General features: G+C 45.6%; 1 long non-coding RNA gene across 1 annotated transcript; it reads left to right on the top strand.

The window, feature by feature from the left end:
* The first annotated feature begins 14,721 nt into the window (after positions 1 to 14,721).
* LOC132248616 (uncharacterized) lies at positions 14,722 to 20,226 on the top strand. The gene is made up of 2 exons (XR_009459919.1): positions 14,722 to 15,368; positions 15,951 to 20,226. It is a non-coding gene; the product is annotated as an uncharacterized LOC132248616 (long non-coding RNA).
* The last annotated feature ends 239 nt before the right edge of the window (positions 20,227 to 20,465 follow it).

Here is a 20,465-nt window from a genome sequence, read left to right as displayed (position 1 = left end):
AACAAGGCTACTGATCTGGATGGCATATCTGCTAAAATCTAAAAGGCTGGGGGCAAAGAACTAGTAGTGAGACGCCACAAATTTATTCTGTGAATTTAGAACAATAAAAAGATCCCTGGGGACTTGAGGTATGCCAACATTGTAACCCTCTTCAAGAAAGGAGATAAGTTTGAGTGTGGCAACTATTCAGGTATCACCTTCCTTTCCACAGCAGGGAAAACCCTTGACTGAATCCTCCTGAACCATGTTCTACCTGTTGCTGAGGAAGTCCTGCTAGAATCTCAGTGTGGTTCATACCATGCTGTGGGTCAACTGACATGACCTTTGTTGTCTGCCATGTCCAAGAAAAGGGTAGGGAACCATATTAGGACCTGCATATGGCCTTCATTGACCTCACCAAGGCCTTCAATTCCATCAGTCATGAAGCCTTGTGGAAAGTACTTGCCAAATTTAGATGTCTAGAAAAGTACATCAAGGTCCTGAGGCTTCTTCATGACCAGATGTCTGCGACTTTCTTGTGTAGCAGATTGGAGATAGATCTGTTTGTCATTTGCACTGGAGTCAAGCAAGGAAGTGTCATCACCCCAACTTCATTCTCCCTTTTTTTTTGACAGTCATCTTGGTTCGCATTAAGAACTGCTTTCCTTCCGGAATTGACACAGCATACCGAATGGACTCTTCAATCTGGGACATCTTTGGTCTAAGTCCAAAGTACTCAAAACAACCATCCTTGACCTACAATATGCTAATGACTGCGCCATCCCTGCACACACTGAGGAAAACCTCCAGATTGCTCTGGAACTTTTTAGAGAGGCCTGATGAACTTTGGGCCTCTCTCTCAACTTTGAAAAAACTAAAGTGTTCTCTCAGCCTGTCCTGGGCCATAAATGTGACTCCCATCCCCAATTACCATTGAGGGAAAGACCCTCGAGGTAGTCAAGCACTTCCCCTACCTCAGCAGGTACCTCTCTCAGAGAGTGAACATTGATGAGGAGATCCAGCACAGGTTCTGATGTGCAAGTGCCTCCTTTGGGAAATTGGTTCAGCATATCTTTATTCATCATGATCTTCAGAAATACACCAAGATCCAGGTCTACAATGCAGTCATCATTCCCACTCTCCTCTACAGATGTGAAACATGGGTGACCTACTATTGTCATTGCAAGATCCTGGAGAGGAGGTATCACCAATGATGCCTTCGGAAAATCCTCCATGTCAAATGGGAAGCTCGCCACACAAATGCCAGCATCTTTGCTGAAGCCAATGTTACCAGACTGGAGTCAGTGATCCTCAAGCACCAACTTTGCTGGGCTGGACTTTGTGTGCGGTGCCTGACTCGTGACTTCCAAAACAGGTGCTCTACTACCAGTTTAGTAACAGCCAGAGATCTTGTGGTGGCCAGAGAAAACAACTACAAGGACACATTGAAGGCATACCTCAAGAAAATAAATGCTGACATCAGGACTTGGGAGGAGCTGGCTGCTGACTGACTCCAGTGGCATTGCAACTTCAACCACGTGTCTACCCACTTTGAAGTAAAATGTCTTACCTTCAAAGCAGAGAAAAGAGAGAAGAGAAAGGAAAAGGAGAAAAATCATGGCCTATAGCCTACTCTCCCCTGCAGAAAGACCTACAATTTCTGTGGATGGGTCTATGGCCAAAAGATTGGACTCTTCATTCACCTCAAGACCTGTCAATGAACCATGATAGAGATCATCCTCAAGACAAGGGATTGCCAATGACAATGCTCTTACAAACTAAACCTTGGAGGAACTGCTTTCCAAGTTGCTAGGATTTGTTTTACCTGAAGTTCTACTTAAATTTAAGTCAAGTGAGGTCAATGGAACATGCTTAAAGACACTTGAATTGGGACTACAGACAGCTGTAAGCCTTATCCGAGATAATAGTGGAGGACGAGAAAGTCACCATTTTACCCCGCTTCAGCACCCATAGCTTTCTCTCCAGAGGCTCTCTTTAAACATTTTGTTTCTCAGTAGCACGCAGTTCAGTGATAAGCTTGCTTTTTCACTGCCACTAGTACTTTGCTTTATTATATAGTTAAACAGGCCATAAAAGATGACAGTAGTCCAGTGAGTTCTAACCTACCTTCAGGTACAATGTATGAGGAAGAGTCCCTGGTGTCACTCTTAAAGAGGAGGTGGCTGCCCTTCACCCTGGGAAGATGGCAAAAGAAAGGGGGCAACCTTCTGTCTCTGACATGGTGGATTGACTATAAATACCTAAAGTCCTACTTTGCCTAACCCTGCACTGCCTGGAAGACTACTTGGCATCTGAAAGGAAGTGTAACTGGCCACCTGAGTGCCCTGGGTGGCTGTAACACATGGGGCAACATCAGTGGTTGTGGTGATGGTGGACACAGTGGCAGTGACCCGGCCAACAGAGCAGCTTCTACTATTTTTGCTCCTTCATTCCCCTGGGTCAGTGTCCAGGGCCTGGGCCAGTGTCCAGGGCCTGGGTCATGCCCCACCCCTTTGTTATACTACGGCATCTAGAAATGGAAAGACCTGGACATGCAAGCACCATGTAAACAGACACTTTCATATTACCCATTGGAATTTTATATGCATGCATGAGGTAAAAATGATGTTATTTTATCTAAGAGAAAGATGAAATTTTTATCACCACAGTAAAATGAAACAGATTTGTGAGAGCTGTAAACCTTCCTTGTCTGCTACTACATTATCTCCAGAAGACAGTTAAAATGACTTTATTCTGAAGCATGTTTTTTCAAAGAGTTGAGTAGTATAAAAAGCAAAATAACCACCAGAATATTGGAAACATTGACTAACTGTGAAGTTGACCTGATTTAATATTCCCTTGCTATTTTTTTAAATGTGAAGAAATATCTGAAATGGATGAGGTGTCAGACATTCTGAAAATTTTCCCCTACACACACACACACACACACACACACACACACAGAGAGTATCCCTAATTTTCATCACGCAGATATAATTTCTACAGTCTTCTTTTCCAGACATGCCTTCTTCTAGCATTTCTCAATTTACAGTACAAGACAAGCCAGTCTTTCATACAGTAGTTTTTACAGAATAATTTGGACATTAAATTTACTTTCAGTCACATGACCCCCAGAAAACTTTGCTCATTATTTTAAGGTGGGCAGCAATGGGGGAAAATGGACTTTTAAAAAATACACTATTGTAGCAGCCTCTAAAAATTAACTCACCTGAGCAGAAGGGGAAGAACTGCCTGGCAGAGAGACAGTTTGTCCCAGAGGGGACACTGTAGGCTCTGAGGGCAAGTGAAGCTGTTTGGGAGCAGCCCTGTTGGAAGTGGGAGGGGTGATATAAACCCAGACAGTTTTGAAAGAGGGCCTTAGCAAAAGCCCGGGAAGAGCCCTGAGCTGGGATTGGCTGCGAGGCTCGGATAAGAGGGGGAGCAAGTTTTCCCACGGGAGGGAAAGAGAGAGAGGGGCTGAGGGACAGGCTGGAGACTCGATTGAGTATCTCAGCGGAGTGGTCCCTCGGAGAGCCCCTGAGAGAGGCCTGCCGGAGCAGAGGGAGAAGCTGCGGGGGCAGGAGCCGGCGGGGACTGCTGGTGTGGAGAACCCAAGTCGGAGAGAGACCTGACTGCAGCCAGTGAGGCTGGGTGAGCACAGCAGAGCCGCGGGGTGGGGATTGCCGGAGTCTGCCCTAGTTTCCCTGAGGGGTGAGGGGCCCCAGGGGCAGGCAAAGCCCAGGGAGGGGCTGCAGTTGCCGGGGCTGTGAGGCTGTGTGAGGCAGTAGGAGGGTTGCTATAGCCTGCAGCCCAGACACTGCTCACAGCAGAACCAGGGAAGGGGGGCAAAGGCAGGGGAAGGCTGTTTTGCAGGGACTGCAGAGGAGCCGCTGCTTGCTGCCCAGAGACCCCAGGAGCACGGAGATGGACACCAGTGCCTGAGAGCTCCCAAAGACCACGTGGAGGGACACAGACAGTCCCGCTCCCTGGGATACCCCGCCAGGGGTCGTGCACATGGGATCCGCAGTACACCGTGTGCAAGTGAGAGACTGTAAATAAGTTCTTGAGGGTTTATTATACAGATACTCATGTGTTTATTTCATGATTATTTATTATGCTGTAAATAATTAAATCTTGTAAATAGTTTGAGAACTGTCTGCAAGGGTGCTTGATTGTACGGGGAGGCTCTCCGCTCGGGGCACTGCAGCAGCTCACCAGGGGGGCTGGGCAGGGCTACTGGCTACCGGGTACCCCAGGATCCCCTCATTCAGGTGAGGGTGCATGTAGTGTCATGCCCAGGGTTACACTATTAAAAAGGCTTACACAGTTTTCATTTACATAACAAAAAGGCCGGGGTTGCTTACTTGTCTTACTTGTTTTAAGTTTAGATACTTCTGTGTACACTTTCCCATTCATACTCTCCAAGTGCACTTCATGATCACTCATGAATCCAAAGGGTAGATCAGGGGTCAGCAATATTTTTGGGCAGAGTGCCAAATCTCAACTTGGAAGATGTTGGCATGCCAGGGGTAGAAGGTGGGGAAGCGACAAGAGCCCAATCCTTCTTGTGATAGTGCAGCCCTGGCCTCTTCCATGACATCTTCCCCGAGGCACCCATGCACTTGCCAGCAGCTGAGCTGGGCTGGGCCTCCGCAGACCCCAGTGCAGTGCTTGCAGCCTCCCTGCCTCTTGCCACAGTCAGCTTAAGCTCTGGGCAGGTCCCTGTCACCCACCATGGAGCCCGGTCTGCTCACAGCAGGTGGCAGGGAGTCTACAAACTGCTGCTCTGAGGTCTGCAGCACCCTGGCCTGGCTCATTGCTGGTGGTGGGTGTGCCTCTGGGTAGATGGTGGAGGAGCTGCAAGGGACCCGATTCTTGTTGGGGCAGTGCAGCCCCGAGCCCTTCCCCACTATCCACCCCAAGGTATGTGTGCCAAGCAAAATGCCATGCTGAGAAAGAATATCAACTAAAGCAAAAGTTCTCCCCACTTTCATATCCAGCTGGAAGCTGCCCCTGTAACTAATGACTGGGAAAAATTGGCCTTGAAAAGGAATTTTGGTTGACTTTTGTTACTTTAAAATGGATGTGAGGAACAAGGATTTTTATGGGTGATCGAACTGCATATTATAAGACCAACTCTAAAATGGCTAGAATTTTGGTTTGACAGGGGACTAAATTACCTAGCCAGTGAGAAGAAGGTGCCTACCAGAAGAGAACTTGAAACACAGACATACGGTGACAATAAAAGCTGAGATACCTCTTGCAGTCTCTGTTGCTATTACAATACATATAACATTAAAAAAATCTGCTACTGTAGGGGGTGTTACTTTAGAGCAGAGGCGTCAAATTCATCCTGCCCCCACAGGCTGGATCCAGATTGTGGGGTTCCTCATGGGTTGGATCTGGGTGTGGTGGTGGCAGGACAAATGATAGTGGCAGCAGAGACAGTTGCAAAGGTAGCAGGGCAAGTTGTAGCAGCAGCAGCAGCAGTGGGGATGACGGAGGCAGTGGGGCACACAGCAGCAAGTGAAGAGGGGCCAGTGGCTATGCACATTGAGACCTCTCACTATCCCTGCCCCTCATTTCCTCAGCCCTCCAGTATGTCTGATGTTCCTGCTTTAAAGTAAGGAATCCAGATTACCATTCTATATTACTCATATTGAAGGTGGTTTTCCAACACGTTCCATTCAGTATCTGCTTTTCCATTCTGACCTTTCAATAAATTCACTGACAACCCAATTCATTAAATCATATTTAAATGAAATGATAGGCCTGGCTCAAAGCCATGACCTAAGTCTGTACCACTGTGTCTGGATAACATCTCTTTGAGCTCATTAATAATTTGGAGGATGGAACTGAGTGTACAGGCAGTCCTTGGACTTACGACACAATTGGCTCCTGAAAATGGCCTCTTAAGTCGCAATGTTGTAACTCGGAACCGATTTTCCCATAGGAAACAATGTTATAAACGGGGGATTGGCTCCTGAACTAAGGCCTGATACCCTGTTTTCACCAAAAACAACCCAGAATTTTGTACTCAATCAATTTTGGATGAGTAATATAGCTACATTAATGTATTCATATTGTAAATAGCAATCATATTGATTTGGAAGGACTTCTTTGAGCTGACTTTGCTGGACTTTTTGAAGGGCTCTTAGTTGGACTTTTTGAAGGGTTCTTGGCTGGAGTCTTCTCCGGAGTCTTGGCTGCAGGTTTTTCTGGAGTCTTGTCTGCTTTCTTAAAGAAAGTGTCCAAGGAAGTTTGGACAGATGTTCTCCAGGGAGATGGGTGACACAGCGACTTGTTCACTGTCATGGCGTCACATCAGATCAAGCATTGTGAAGTTGAAACTAACATCAGAAAGTTGAAACAAGGTGTCAGTTTAGAAACATAAGTGTGAAACGTATCTCGAAACGTAAGTCGAGGGCTGACTGTATACTTAGTAAATCTGTGGATGACACTAAGTTGTGTGGGTTAGCAAACATTTTAGAGGACAGGATTAAAATTCAAAATAACTTTGATAAATTGTAACAGCAAGATCTGGAATAAATAGCATTACATTCAATAAAAGACAACAGGGCAGGCTACAGTGCTGCAGAAAAGAATGTGGAGTTATAGTGAATCCCACATTAAAGGGGTCAACAGTGTAATACAGCTGCAAAAACAAAACAAAACAATATCATTCTAGGGTACACCAACACAAGTGTCATACACAAGCCATGCAAAATGAGTCTTCTCTTCTATCCAGTGCTGGAGAGACTCATCTTGAGCACCGTATCCAGTTCTTGGCACCACATTTCAAGAAAAACATGAATCAGTTGGAAGTAGTTCAGGGGAGCATAGCAAAAATGATGAGCTACCTAAGAAACATGATATGTGAATAAAGTGTGGAAGACTTGAAATTACCAGTCTAGAGAAGAGACTTCTGGGAGGGGATTTATAATAGTCTTCTAATACAAAGAGTGTTGTTACACAGATGGTAGTCACTTGTTCCCTGTGTCCACAGAAGGCAGAAGTAATAAGGGTCTTAATTGCAACAGGGGACATATAGGATAGATATTAGGAAGAACTTTCTAACTAGTTAAACACTGGAACAGATTACCAAGATGAATTATGGAACCTCCAGCATTGGAAGTTTTTAAGTACAGGTTACACATTTATTTGTCTGGGATAGGTAAATGATCCTGCATGAGCAGGGATTAGGCTAGATGACTTCCTGAGATCCCTATTTTTCTATGATTCTGTATGTGTTACATGTTTTGAAGACAGTAATCATTAGCTATTTTTTTCTGCTTCTCAGTTTCTCTCCTTATCATTTTCTTTACACAACACAAATTACAAGAAATGCTGATGGCAGTAATGTGTGTTCTGCTGTTGACAGTTGCAGACACAATTAATAATGTGTGCATGCTCACCTGAGCAAAATTACTCAAATGTCTTCCCTGAAGACTTTCAGCTCTCCTTCCCAGCCGGAGATAAACACAACTTCTGAAAATGATATTCCCCTTGCTGGAGAGACACAGACAACAAACAAATCCCTCTTCTAACTACCTCATGACTTGGTTGATAACACTGGAATTCATGCTGAACCTACTGTTCCTTTAGGCTGCTGGTCTTTTTTTACCACTTATGCAGTGCTATGTGTGTATGCATGGCTTATCACAGAAAAATGATACCACAGGTTTCTTCCCAAAGGACCTTACTGTACAGTTTAAATAGGAATTAAAAGTGGACAAATTAATTCAGCTGTTGAGAAAGGCTGATCTTGCATTAAAACTGTTCTGAGACTTCAGAGAACTGGATCTAGTTCCTAGCTCTCATACAGATTTTGTGTGACCTTGGGCAAGTCAGTTTCATCTCTTTGTGCCTCAGTTCTACTTCTTAATTCTAACCCTTTCTATGAAGTTTTGTCCCTCAGCTCTATCCTCCAAGTTATCAATGACCTATTTCAAATGTCAGCAGTTTAAAAAGGGTAAGACTCTTTTTAACAGTAGCCTTTGAAAGCATTTCCCAACCGGTGTGCTGTCAGCCACATCCAGGTATACCACAGCATTTGGGACTGGAGTCATGCCCCCTGCATGGCTGGAGCCACGCCCCGCACCTGCTACTGCTGCTGTGGACACAAACAGGCGGGGAGCATGGCTCCAGCCAGTCAGGGGGTGTGGCTTCAGCCCAAAATGCTGGCTGGCTGGCTGGCTGGCTGCACACCACCCCTTGCCCCCAGTCAGTGTCCAGCTGGCCACATGCCACCCCACACCCTCCTGGTCTGCGTCTAGAGTGCCACGGTGCTTTTTTATTTAGGTAAGTGTGCCATGGGGCACAAAGGGTTGGGAAACGCTGGCTTTTGATACTGATTGGGGGCTATTGTAATACAATGTAATATGTGGCGAAGTGGGGGTCCTGGACCAGCCACAGTGCTAGTTTTCCCACCTGCTTTTGGACATGCCACCTACCTGTCTGACCTGCCACGCCTTGTTGTTAATTAATTAAGTTGTTAATTAAGGCGGGAGGCTGCCCATTCTTGCCCCAATGCCAGGGGGTGCTATCTGTGGCTCTGTTCCTCCCCTACACTGCAGCCCAAGCCTTGCAGATGGCATCCAGATGACAATGCTCCCAGCTTACAGCCAGACCAAGTTTAGGCCTCATTGTCAGGCCTCAGTTACACACACATTCATACCACCCTCCTCTCACTAGGGCCTCACACTCTCCACCCCCTCTCACAGGGTCTCTTTCATGCCTCAACAACTTATACTGCCTTGCTTCCTCTTGGAGCAGGTCTCTTAGGCCATAGGCTTTAGCTAGCTCAGACCTTGGGTGACAGACTCTTGGGCCTCACCGGGGTAGTGGCCAGCCAATTACCCAAATGGGTCCAAGCTTGCTCTGGCCCCTCCTGGGGCAATTCTATAAACTCACACATACTGGGCTCCCAGCCCTCTGGTTTCCCCCCCTCACTGGGGCTCCATGTCTGACACTTTCCCCTCCACTGGGGCCACTCCCTCATTGGGGTTCCACACCTCCGCCCCCTCACTGGGGCCATGGGGCTTCCCTCCCTGGTGGGTTCAGGTGGCTGTAGCCATGCCTGGCCCCAACTACCTCTCCTTGGAGTCTTGCATCACACAGGGCTCAGGTGGCTGCAGCAGTACCCAACCCCCACTCTCACTCCTCGGGGTCTTGCAACCCACAGGGCTCAGGTGGCCACAGCCATGTCTGGCCCCCAACTACCTCCGATGATAAACAACCCATCTGAAGGTGAGGGCTGGGGTTAAGGTGCCTCAACCCACCTTTCACCAGGGTGATAACTGTCCTGGCATTTCCTGGGGGCTCCTGCACTACCCTTTAATCCTTAATATTCAGGATACAGTCTCCAGGTACTCAATATATCAGTTATTAAAATGTTGTTCCATGAAAGCTTAGCAGTCTTCATTTCTTGGTTTCTCATGGGATGATTTTTTTGGGCAGAACTGATTTCCTTGTAATGTAAGAGCTATTTTATTGGCAGCTATTAAGCAGGTAGAAGTATATCACTGAGTTTGTAAATTCTCTACATTAAAGTGCTAGAAAATACAAAAATATTAAGAATAATGTGATTGGTAGTTTCATGGGGACCTTCAACACTAAATTCAAGCTCACCTAAGTTTGAAAGTAAACTCATAAATCTTTCCTTTGTCCATTAGCACCAAAAAATCATTTTTGGCAACATTATTGAATATTAATTTGAAAAGATCCTTTTTAGGTTTGAGTTTCCAACACAAATATAGAGAATGGTCTACTTACTGGGATTGCCAATTACTGCAATTTTAATTTGACCAGACACAAATCAAAGATCCTTAAGTAAATTTTGCCCCAAATTTCAACATTCTGTTATACTGTAGAAAGGAGTGGAAAGAGATCTGTATCCTTCAAAATCTAATAATTTTCTGTGTCTTCTATTTTTGGTACTCTCACAATTAAATATTAACTAATGTATCTACATGCTGGTGATTATATGCTGTGTCTAGCTTACAATTGCTATACCATCTCAGATCTATGATTTAGTTCTTTTCCCAACAGTAGGCAGTGCCATCTGTTTCTGTGCAAGAACCAGGAAATCCTGCAATCTCTTCCTGGACCCCATTAGTTAGAGGATAGATAAGGCCTTGGTGCACACTTTGCTCTGATGCCAATTTAACCTGACAGATCTTGTTCACACCAGCAGGACAACTGTCTGCAATATCAATTTGAGGATATAAGGGCCGTGGGTTTGACACCCAAAGTCAAACAGGGCACTTCTTCACTGGAGACATATTGGGCAATGTCTGCACTGCTTTCTCAGTCTGCCTGACACTCTGGTCAAAAGCATGCCCCACGCATCCCACATGGACATTCAGATACTTGCTGACAACAGTGAGGCCCTTCTAAACATCTGTCATATTTGGCCCTTACACAGCACAGAAGTATCAGTTGCACAGCAGAGAATTTACAGCTTCATGGGATGCACAGTATACTGCAGAAACCCAGAGTTATGGCTGAGGCATTCAAGAGTACTTATATAAAGCTTTATTAGATGACTGTGCTTGTCCTTGAAGATACTTATTTTTAAAGTTCTATCAGGAACCATTCCTTCTGGAATCTCACCTTAGCCATTTGAAATTAATTTGACATGCTTCAGGCTGTCTTAAGAAATCATTAAAAATCACCTTACACCCAATTTACATGCATTTTAATGGTGTCATGACTCTGTAGAGAAATGATTAATACCATCCAGACCATAAAATGCCACAGTAACAACTTATTGTAAAAGCTTAAGCAGCACCATTTTTATTCCCGAAGAGAAAGGAGAGGATTCCAGAATGCTCCATGCTGCAAGCAGGAAGTCCCCACAACAGCACCCCGAAGCCTTTCTGTCACTGTCACAAGCATCCAGGCTAAATGTCAGGTAAACTTCTCTAAGTGCATCCTTGGGGAAAGGTCTGCCAAAATAAGCCTGCTGTCATTTTCCAGGCAGCCTACCCAATGAATGCTCAGGAAGATGGAGGGATGAATAGATAGATGTTTGTCAGTACTTGGTAATTAAAAGTGCCTCAACACAGCGGAATTCTTAGCACAATGCAAGTACTCGGTGCAAGGGATGCCTCACTACGGCGGGAAAAGCCTTGGTGCAGTGATCAGCTCCTGCCAAAACTAGCAGTTGCACTGTTTGGATGCATGCTACCAATTGGCTCGTTATAAATTATTCATGCCTGATGGCTAGCAATTGGCTCACTAGCCGTATAAAAGCTTGGGTAGTTTCCGCCCAAGTTGGAGAACTCCGCATGTACGCTGGGAACGAGTTCCTCGTGTACCTTGGAGCAAAATTGTGGCCTGATCAACCACCAACCACTCCCTGTCGACGACCGTCCTGACGTACCCCGCACCCTGCATGCTCGGAAAACATCGGTGATTTTGTTTGTGCCTACACTGTGTACGTTGACGCAAGTCCCTGTATGTCAGTTTGTAAGTAAAGTTCTTTTCAATTCAACCAGTACGCGTTTGTGCCTAATTCCACTCCATCACGGCCCCATTCTGGCTATACTCGGCACCCACAAGTTTAAAGGGTCTTCCTGTTGGAAGGAAATGCGCACTTGGGCACAACTACTGTGCACTTCTGAAAGTGAGCCAAAGTGTTACACCCAATGTTGCTCTTTAATATTTCTTTTATTGTTGTTACAAAGCAAAAAATGCTTCAAAATGATCTTTCAGAAATCTCATGGGGTCAGATTCTGATATAAAATCAGCTGGCTGCAAAAAGAGGTATGCATCCTAACACTGAAAAATCATTATTAACATATAAGATATTATCCTGTCCCCTGAAAATCCACAACAAAACCTGCTGAAAAGTAGGGGAATCACTGAGGCATGTAAACATAGTCCACTGCTGAAACTTAAAATCATAGAAAATTAGGGTTGGAAGGGACCTCAGGAGCTCATCTAGTCTAACCCCTGCTCAAAGCGGGATCAGCCCCAACTAGATCATCGCAACCAAAAGCTTTATCTAGCCGGGTCTTTAAAATCTCCAAGGATGGAGCTTCTACCACCTCTCTGGGTAACTTGTTCCAGTGTTTTACTACCCTCCTAGTGACAATTTTTTCCCTAATATCTAACCTAAATTTGCCTGGCTACAACCGTTGCTCCTTGTTCTGTCACCTGCCACCACTGAGAACAGTCTAGCTTTATCCTCTTTCAAACCCCTCTTCAGCTACTTGAAGACTGCTGTTAAATCCTGCCTCTGTCTTCTCTTCTCTAAACTAAGCCCAGTTCCCTCAGCCAAGTTGGTGTTCTGCCATACTTGCTAGTCTTCCTGTGCATTGGGATGGTTTGCTCCTGCACTCTCAGTAAGATTTCTTTAAAGTACAGCCAGCACTCCTGGACTCCTCTCTCAGACTGGCTTCCCAGAGGATCCTGCCCATGAGTTCCCGGAGTGAGTTGAAGTCTGCTTTTCTGAAGTCCAGGGTTCTTACTCTGCTGCTCTCCATCCTTCCTTTCCTCAGGATCCTGAACTCAATCATCTCAGGGTCACTGCTGCCCAAGTTGCCATCTACTACTACATTCCCCCACCAATTCTTCCCTCTTTGTGAGCAGCAGGTCAAAAAGAGCTTTGAACGTGCTTTGCTGATTTTGATTTAAATTTTCAATAAGAAGTTTTGGGCATGATATGAAACAAAACAGGGCATTTTATTGCTGAATTAAGAGTTCTCCATTTTGTTGCAGTGTTTTTGGTTTTTTTGTTTTGAGTTCAGCATTTTGTTCTGAGTTCCCCTGCAGTCTGTTGCATGTTGCCCTGTACAGGTACACCTAACCTTCTTCCTTCTTTCAATAAAACTAGAGAAAGACCTTAATGTTTCAACATTGGACATGAAACATTCTTCTTGATGTTTTCAACACACCGTATCTGCAGAATTTCCAGTTCATAAACATTTTCAAAATGTTCTGGTTTTCAGCACAAATCAAGGCAAACTGAAATTCTGAAACTGGAATGTTTTTTGAAATAGACATTCTGTTTTTCATACTTCTCTACATCACATGCACATGCAAAACTACTTCTAATGCCTGTGTGCAAGCAAACATTAAATTTGTATGCGATAGCTGTGAAAAAAATGCCTGTAGGATTTAATAGACGCAGAATATAACACTTCAAGGGAGTTCTTCTCTAACACAGTCAGTGCTTAGAACCACAAAAATAAGTACTTTTCCCTGGCATCCTTAATTAAAAATGATGAAGGTCCATCTACACACAATTACCACACTTGTATGACCATGTACATTAAGGATGAGGTATGCTTACTGATATAATTATAGGACTACAAGCCTTAGTATTGGATGTAATTATGTTTACATATCTGTTATATATACCAATATAAGGATATTTTAAGCCATTATAACTTATTCTCCTTCCCACACAACACCATATTTATTGAAATCCAAGACAAGGTGTTTTCTCCATTTAACATGGAATTAAAAAAGCTCCTAGTCTTGGATTCAAATACAAGCTGGGGGTGTGGGGAGGGGATAGATGTGGGGGGAAAGGTGGGTGCTGTTCAGGATCAGAGTCAGATCCAAAGCTGTTGTCTCTCCCCACCACCTGCAGCCTCTGCCCCCTCCTGCATACACCAGTGCCTCCCCGCCACTTGTCCTCCTGTGCCACTGACTACTCCTCCCACCACCATTGCTTGCCTTCCACAGCTTCAGCTCCAACTCTCTCCATCGCTTCAGCTCTGGCATGGGGCACAGAGCATATAGTTGCACCAGCTCCTGCCCAGCTACACAGCAGTGGTGATGGTGGCAGCAGCTCCAGTCCAGGTTGGTAGCGGGGCATAGGAAATGGAAGGGAAATGGAAGGGAAGGCAGGTGCTGGAGGGGAGGCACTGTTGTGCAGGGAGGGGCTGGGGTATGCAGACACCTGGGGGGAAAAGCAGCAAAGGGACAAGCAGTGGAGAAGACAGGCAGTAGGGGGCAAGGGGCAGGCCACTTGAATCCCTTGCCACCTGCCCCCCTACTGCTGTTTGCCCTGCTGCAGTGGTGGTAGGGGGAAAATTTAAGATGACCCTCCAATATTTAGATTCTGTATGTGGGAAATTATGACAAATATATACATTTTCTGTGTACAGAACCTAATTATTGGTGAGTCATCTTATATTTAAAGTCAGCTTGGATTTAGGTAAATATGGTAATAAATTATACCAATAAAAGCACCTTTATATAGTATTAACAACAACTGCAGTTACAAAGGTAGCATAATTTTAACTGAAGTCCAACTTTTTTTTAGTTTAATATCTGCTGTAATTCAAAGTACCACAAGGTGCAAGCAATGTTTCTGTTTGGAGTGCTGTTTAATTTCCTGCATGAAAACCCTATATTATCTGCATGACCTTTGGTAAACTCATTTTATGTTGTGAGAAGCTACTACAGATCTCATCACGCTCTCCCCTTTCTTCAAAGAGATTTCTCTGGGAACAAAGTATTTCCCAAGCTGTGGCACAAGAGAGATCTGCACAGATGAAAGACACTGAGGAAATGATGTGGCCCCCTGGACAATAATTCTGAAGTAAATTAGTTGCTTCTCATCAGTATCTTCTATAGTGAAACATTAAAAGAAGTGTTATGTGTTCTTAGCTTGAAATCCATAAATTGAGCTAAATTCTAGAATTGAGTTGAATGTGCCATGCAGGGGGGCTGAACCTAATGATCTTTACCCTTCCAGCTCCTAACATCTATGGAACTATGAAGCTGCTTGACAAGAGGTTGAGAAGGTTGAGAGGTGTTTAGCCAAGAGAAAACAACGAGCATTAAACACAAGCATTTTTTTTAGCTAGTACTCCATTCACATAGTTCATTGGTGCCATGGCAGATTTCTTCATTTTCCCTCCTGAAAATTTAACATTTATCTAATAATCTATTGCTGTGTTTAAGTACTGTATTTCACTGCACAAGGAGTATACATAATTTTTTTACCTTTGTCTAACTGAATTGACTATTGATTCAGTCCATGTGCTCAGTTATAGTGAGTTTTTCTAGACTTCTCATAAGATAATTTGGATCACCTTTTTTGAAAACTGGCATCTACAGTATACACAGGACTAAAAGCATGTGTAGACAACAAAAGCATTAATCTAGACTGCCCAAACATTTTAATGTGGCTTTTTTTTGGTGCGGTGCATTTTTGTTCGCATGTCACGGCGTTCGTGTTTGCACGAAAGGTGCTTTCAAATGAGTTAAGCCCCCATGTGTCATTTCCTCCAGATTTCAGTAAGGGGAGTCAAATACCAATTTACGCCCTAGACTGGTCAAGTGGGGTGCAGTAAAGCTTTGATGCCCACACCTCTGTAATGTGCGACTCGAAAGAGGACATGGTGACGTGCTACATCCCTCCTTTGGTAAGTGATACCTGACACTTGTCTGTGCCCTGAGGGTTGTCCCTAGGGGGGCGCAAATACAAGTGACCACCCTGGGCACAGCACTTTTGGGACCCCGCAGTGATGGGCAGAGCAGATAGGGCAACTCCTCAGCATCACCGCTGGCCTGGCATCCGGACGCTCGCCAACTCCCCTCCCCTGCCACCATGGCATGTGGGATTGGCTGTGTGTGTGTGTGTGTGTGTGTGTGTGTGTGTGTGTGTGTGTGTGTGCGCGTGTGTGCGTGCATGCGCGGAGGGGGGTTGGTTAGTTTGCTCATGGCCCTGCACCAGTGGTGTAACATGGTCTCCGAGGCCCTGGGGACGAGGCCAGGATGCTGCCACCCTCGCTCCCATATGCGCCCGCCCCAGACAAGACCCCTTCTGCGGCAGCTTTGACAGGGGAGGGGAGGTTGAGTGGTGCAGAGTGGTGGCGGGTGCATTGTTTAGTTCAAGTTTATTGTAAATGGGGCTGGTGGAATTTTAGGGGCATGAACGAAGTTACTTGAGGTGCACAAGAGGCAACAATACAAATTATTTTTATCCTCCCTCCTTTGGTTTTCAGATCCCCTTCCACTGCTAGCTGCAAGCTGATCAATTCCTGTTGGTATGACAAGAGGCAGAAAGAGAAAGGAAGAAAGAGAAAATGAAGAGCATGACAACACTTCCTTCAGGATTTATTCTTTCAACAACTGAACTATTATGCATTCTAATCATAATTGACTTTCATCCTGCCTGATATAGACTTATAATAACAGGTAATACTAACAGTAGGAGGCAGCTATTAATTTCAGTAGTAATATATTAATAAGATTTTATAGTAATAGTAATATTAATGTTGATTTGTTAATGATCATTAATTATTGTAAAGGTTCAATTCCTTCTCACAGCATTTCAAAATAGGTAGATCTCCCTTATTACCCTGCACACATCACACACAGCCTGAGCCTCCACCATGTATGTGTAGCCAATGTATGATATAGACTTCTGTTTTATATACTTCTGTTATATATAGAATTACAGTTTGATTAATTACCATGAGAAAGCAGATACTGAGCATAAGGCAGGTGATTATGCACCCACCCTCCCTGCCTCTTTCACCATGGGGGGTGGGGGTGGGGGTGTGTGTGTGTGTGTGTGTGTGTGTGTGTGTGAAGGAAATGCCCACCTCCTGATTCCTAAACTTGTCTTACTTCCTTCTCCTGGTTGCTGCCCACAAGTACTGCTGAGGCTTTTCCTTTGTGTAATACTTGAATTGTGGAAGCTTTCTTTGCAGGCTTTGGCCTGCGCATCAACTCGAGTATGGTAAGAGTTGCACAAGTTCTGCAGGTCCATTTCATATTATTCTCGCCCTTCTCCTGCCTGGTGGCCCTGTTCAGCATAGATTTAATAGAGTTCATAGATTTCTAGGGTTGGAAGGGACCTTGTACATCATCAAGTCTGACCCCCTGCTCTAGTCAGTCTAGTTAAATAACCCCAGCTAGGTGCCTGTCTAATCTGTTCTTGAACACCTGTAAGGTAGGGAAAAGCACCACCTCCCTTAGAAGCCCATTCCATATTTTGGCAACCCTCACATAAGGAATTTTTTTCTGATATCCAATCTTCTTTAGTTTGCAGCCATTATTTCTAGTAACCCCGAAGGGCACCCTAGTAAACAGAGTATCCCGTATTCCCTGCTGCCCCCCCAGGATGAGTTTGTAGACAGCCACAAGATCACCTCTCAGCCTTCTCTTGCGGAGGCTGAAGAGATTCAGGTCCCTCAGTCTGTCTCCATGGGATCTTATCCGCAGGTCCTCAACCATTTGAGTAACCATTCTCTGAACCCTCTCAAGGTTATCCACATCCCTCTTGAAGTGTGGCACCCAAAACTGGACACGCTACTCCAGCTGTGGCTTGACCAATGCTGCATAGAGGGGAAGTATCACCTCTCTAGACCTGCTCATGATGCACCTAGTAATGCAAGGAGTGCAGTTAGCCTTACTTATTACCTCGTCACATTGGCGACTCATATTCATTTTTGCATTGACCAAGACTCTGAGATCCCTTTCCACTGCCATGGTACTCAGACTGGCACTTCCCAGTCTATAGGTGTATTGGAGATTCTTTCTCCCTAAGTGCAGCACCTTGTAACTTGTCCTTGTTAAATTGCGGAGCTTTTAAATGACTTCTTTGCATCTGTGTTCCTGGACATGGATACAAACATGCTTCCCAATAAGACTTTAGTCTGGTGTGAGACTAAAGGACCTCTACAGAATGGTCTAGAGCAACTAAAGCAAGCTGTTCTTGGGGGCTATGACCACTGCATTGGCAGAGGGCTCAGGTCGCAGGGGGTGCCTTCCACTAAAGAAGTTTGAGTTTTAACTCTGAATTGTGGAGGCCTTCTTAGGCCTTCTTGGTTGCTGTCCAAGACCTCTGCAGTATGGGTAGTAGACTCTTCGCCCCACTTACCCTCTGCCTTACACCTCAGCAACCAAGCAGATACATCCTGAACTGACCTCTCTCCATTGCACCCTTGTAAAAAACCTGCCTGCTTCTCACCCAGAAGCCAAGGCTTCTTCACATGCTTTGGCACAAGCATCAGCACTTGCCCTAGGTCTTACACCTCTCTGTTGCATCCTTGGAACTTTGCTGTCGGTGGTGGCCACAAAGCCTTCTTCTTGGTTGCTGGCCAAGACCTCTGTGGTCCGAGTATTAGGCTCTTCACCCCACTTGCCTCTGCCTTACACCTCTGGCCTTCCTCCTGGTTAGCTCTGACCACTGCAGTGGAAAAAGCTGAGGCTTTCTTCCACTAAGGAAGCTGATGAGGCTTGAGTTTCTCCTCTGAATCGCGGACGTTTTCTTCTTGGTTGCTGGCCAAGACCTCCATGGTCCAAATTGTAGGCTCCTCACCCACCTTGTTCTCTACATTACACCTCTCCGTTTCAGCCTTGTATCTCTGGAGTCGCTGCTGGCCAAAAAGCAAGATGTGATTGTGAGCTATGACCACTGCAGTGGCAGAGGGCTCAGGTTGCAGGGGGTGCCTTCCACTAAGGAAGCTGTGGTTTGAGTTTCTCCTCTGAATTGCGGAGGCCTTTTTCTTGGTTGCTTTGCTTGCTTTCTGTCTTACACCTCTCACCCTCCTCCTGGTTAGCTTTGACCACTGCAGTGGCAGAAGCTGAGGCTGTTTCACTGGCTTTGGCCTGAGCATCAGCTTGATTTGCACAAGTACTGCAGGCCCACTTCATATAGTTTTGTTGCCCTCCACCTGGTTACTGGCCATGTACCAGCAAATTTGGATTGGGGTACATGTCTTCTGACACCCACCCACTACTCTGTCTCCTTGAGGGAGGTTTCTATATTTTAATAAGGAGATTTTAAATACATTTTAAATAAAAAAGGAAATTTTAAATAAATAAATAATAATAGAAAGTCCCCCCCACCTCTCCAGAGGAGGGTACATGGGCGGGCAGGAAGACAGGAGTGTATATGGGTGGCGAGGGGATAGGACATACACTATAGGTAGTGTGGGGGCCCAAAGATTAAGAGGGGTAGAAAATTAACATATTATTTCTCTCCCCTGCCTATGCCTCCCTCCATCCCTCTCCCTGACCCACATAAGCTTTGTGCCCAGCAAAGATTCCAAAGCTACAAAGTGACATGTAGAGTGAGTAGCATGGCCTGACTCAGCCAGCCAGCTGAGTTGGTCCATTCATCTGCACTTGAGGGGGCCCCAAACATGCCTGGGAGCCCCCACCTGAGGGGGTCCCCTTTGGGACCATGGCTGGGGCTCCTCCTTGACCCAGCCACATTCCTGCTGGGACATAGTAACCAGGAAGGGGGTGCAGGATGCCTCCCTCCCTTTGCCTCTCTCCCCCACCCACCCATCTGGGGGCCCCCTCCATAAGCTTTGTTCCCAGCAAAGATTCCAAAGCTACAATGCAATGGAGAACAGCATGCCTGCCTAACTAAGTTTTGTGGTTGGGTTTGCTTTCTTTCTTGCAAGAAAATGCTGTTTGTGCCTGGTTCTGAAATGGAATGTGATGAAGTTCAGAAGATTTGCAATATTGAAGGAAGTCATGTAACCACTCACTCCAAAGTTTCAAACTCAGCCGTCTTCCTGCTGGGACATGTTCAGGAACTGGGAAGGGGGTGCAGGAAGCCCCACCCACCTGGGGTCTCCCTCCCTCTCTCCCTCCATCCCTGAGCTTTGTTCCCAATGAAGATTCCAAAGTTACAAAGTGACACGGAGAGAGTGGCATGGCCCAACTCAGCCAGCCAGTCAAGTTGGGTCATTCGTCTCCACCTGAGGGGGGCCCCAACCATGCCTGGGGGCCCCCACCTGAGGGGGCCCCTAGGGGACCATGCCTGGGGGCCCCTCCCTAACTAAGCTTTGTGGGTGGGTTTCTTTCTTGCAAGAAAATGCTAGCAGACTAGTACTGGCCAAGCATTTGACCTCCCTCCATCTGAAAACAGTCCATCCTGCAACTTTCCAGTAATGCCATGACTCCATAAAAGTTGCACAGTCATCAGTAACCAGGAAGGGTCAATAACCAGGCTGGCTGGCTGCCTGCCTCCCTCCATTCCTCCCTCTTGCCCTCCCACCATGCAGCCCTCCATTCATCCATATCATATCAAGGGATTACTCAAGAGACATGGGAGCATATTGTGAATTGGTGTTTTATCCTATTGTCTTGCATTTGCTGGCAATGGCTGTAGTGTAAAAAAATGTATTCAGCAGTTGACTACCAACAGCATTGTTGAGTAAAAAAAAAAGTCTGTACTATTTTAGCTTTATTGTAGTTTCTCAATGGAATGGATTGCAATTCAATTTATTGTGAAAAAAATTAAGATGTGGAACAAAACATTCTGATTCAAATGTGCTCCTACTTGATTTCATGGACCCGGGAGGCGGGGTGGGGCAGCAGTTTGCAGTCAGCTGGAGGCGGGGCCGGGGGGAGGGGGTGACTGTGGTTGCTTTGCAGGCTGGACACAAACAGGGTCCATATTGCAGATTGATTGGCCTCCCCTCCAGACACCTCGATAATATGTCTGGGGATAGCCATCTGATGCATACAGTCTGGATATATACATAGTCAGCCAC

The sequence above is a fragment of the Alligator mississippiensis genome, chromosome 2 (assembly GCF_030867095.1).
Source record: "Alligator mississippiensis isolate rAllMis1 chromosome 2, rAllMis1, whole genome shotgun sequence".
In the NCBI taxonomy this organism is placed as follows: Eukaryota; Metazoa; Chordata; order Crocodylia; family Alligatoridae; genus Alligator; species Alligator mississippiensis.
Note: the sequence above shows the minus strand (reverse complement) of the source record. Positions and strands in the feature narration are given on the sequence as shown.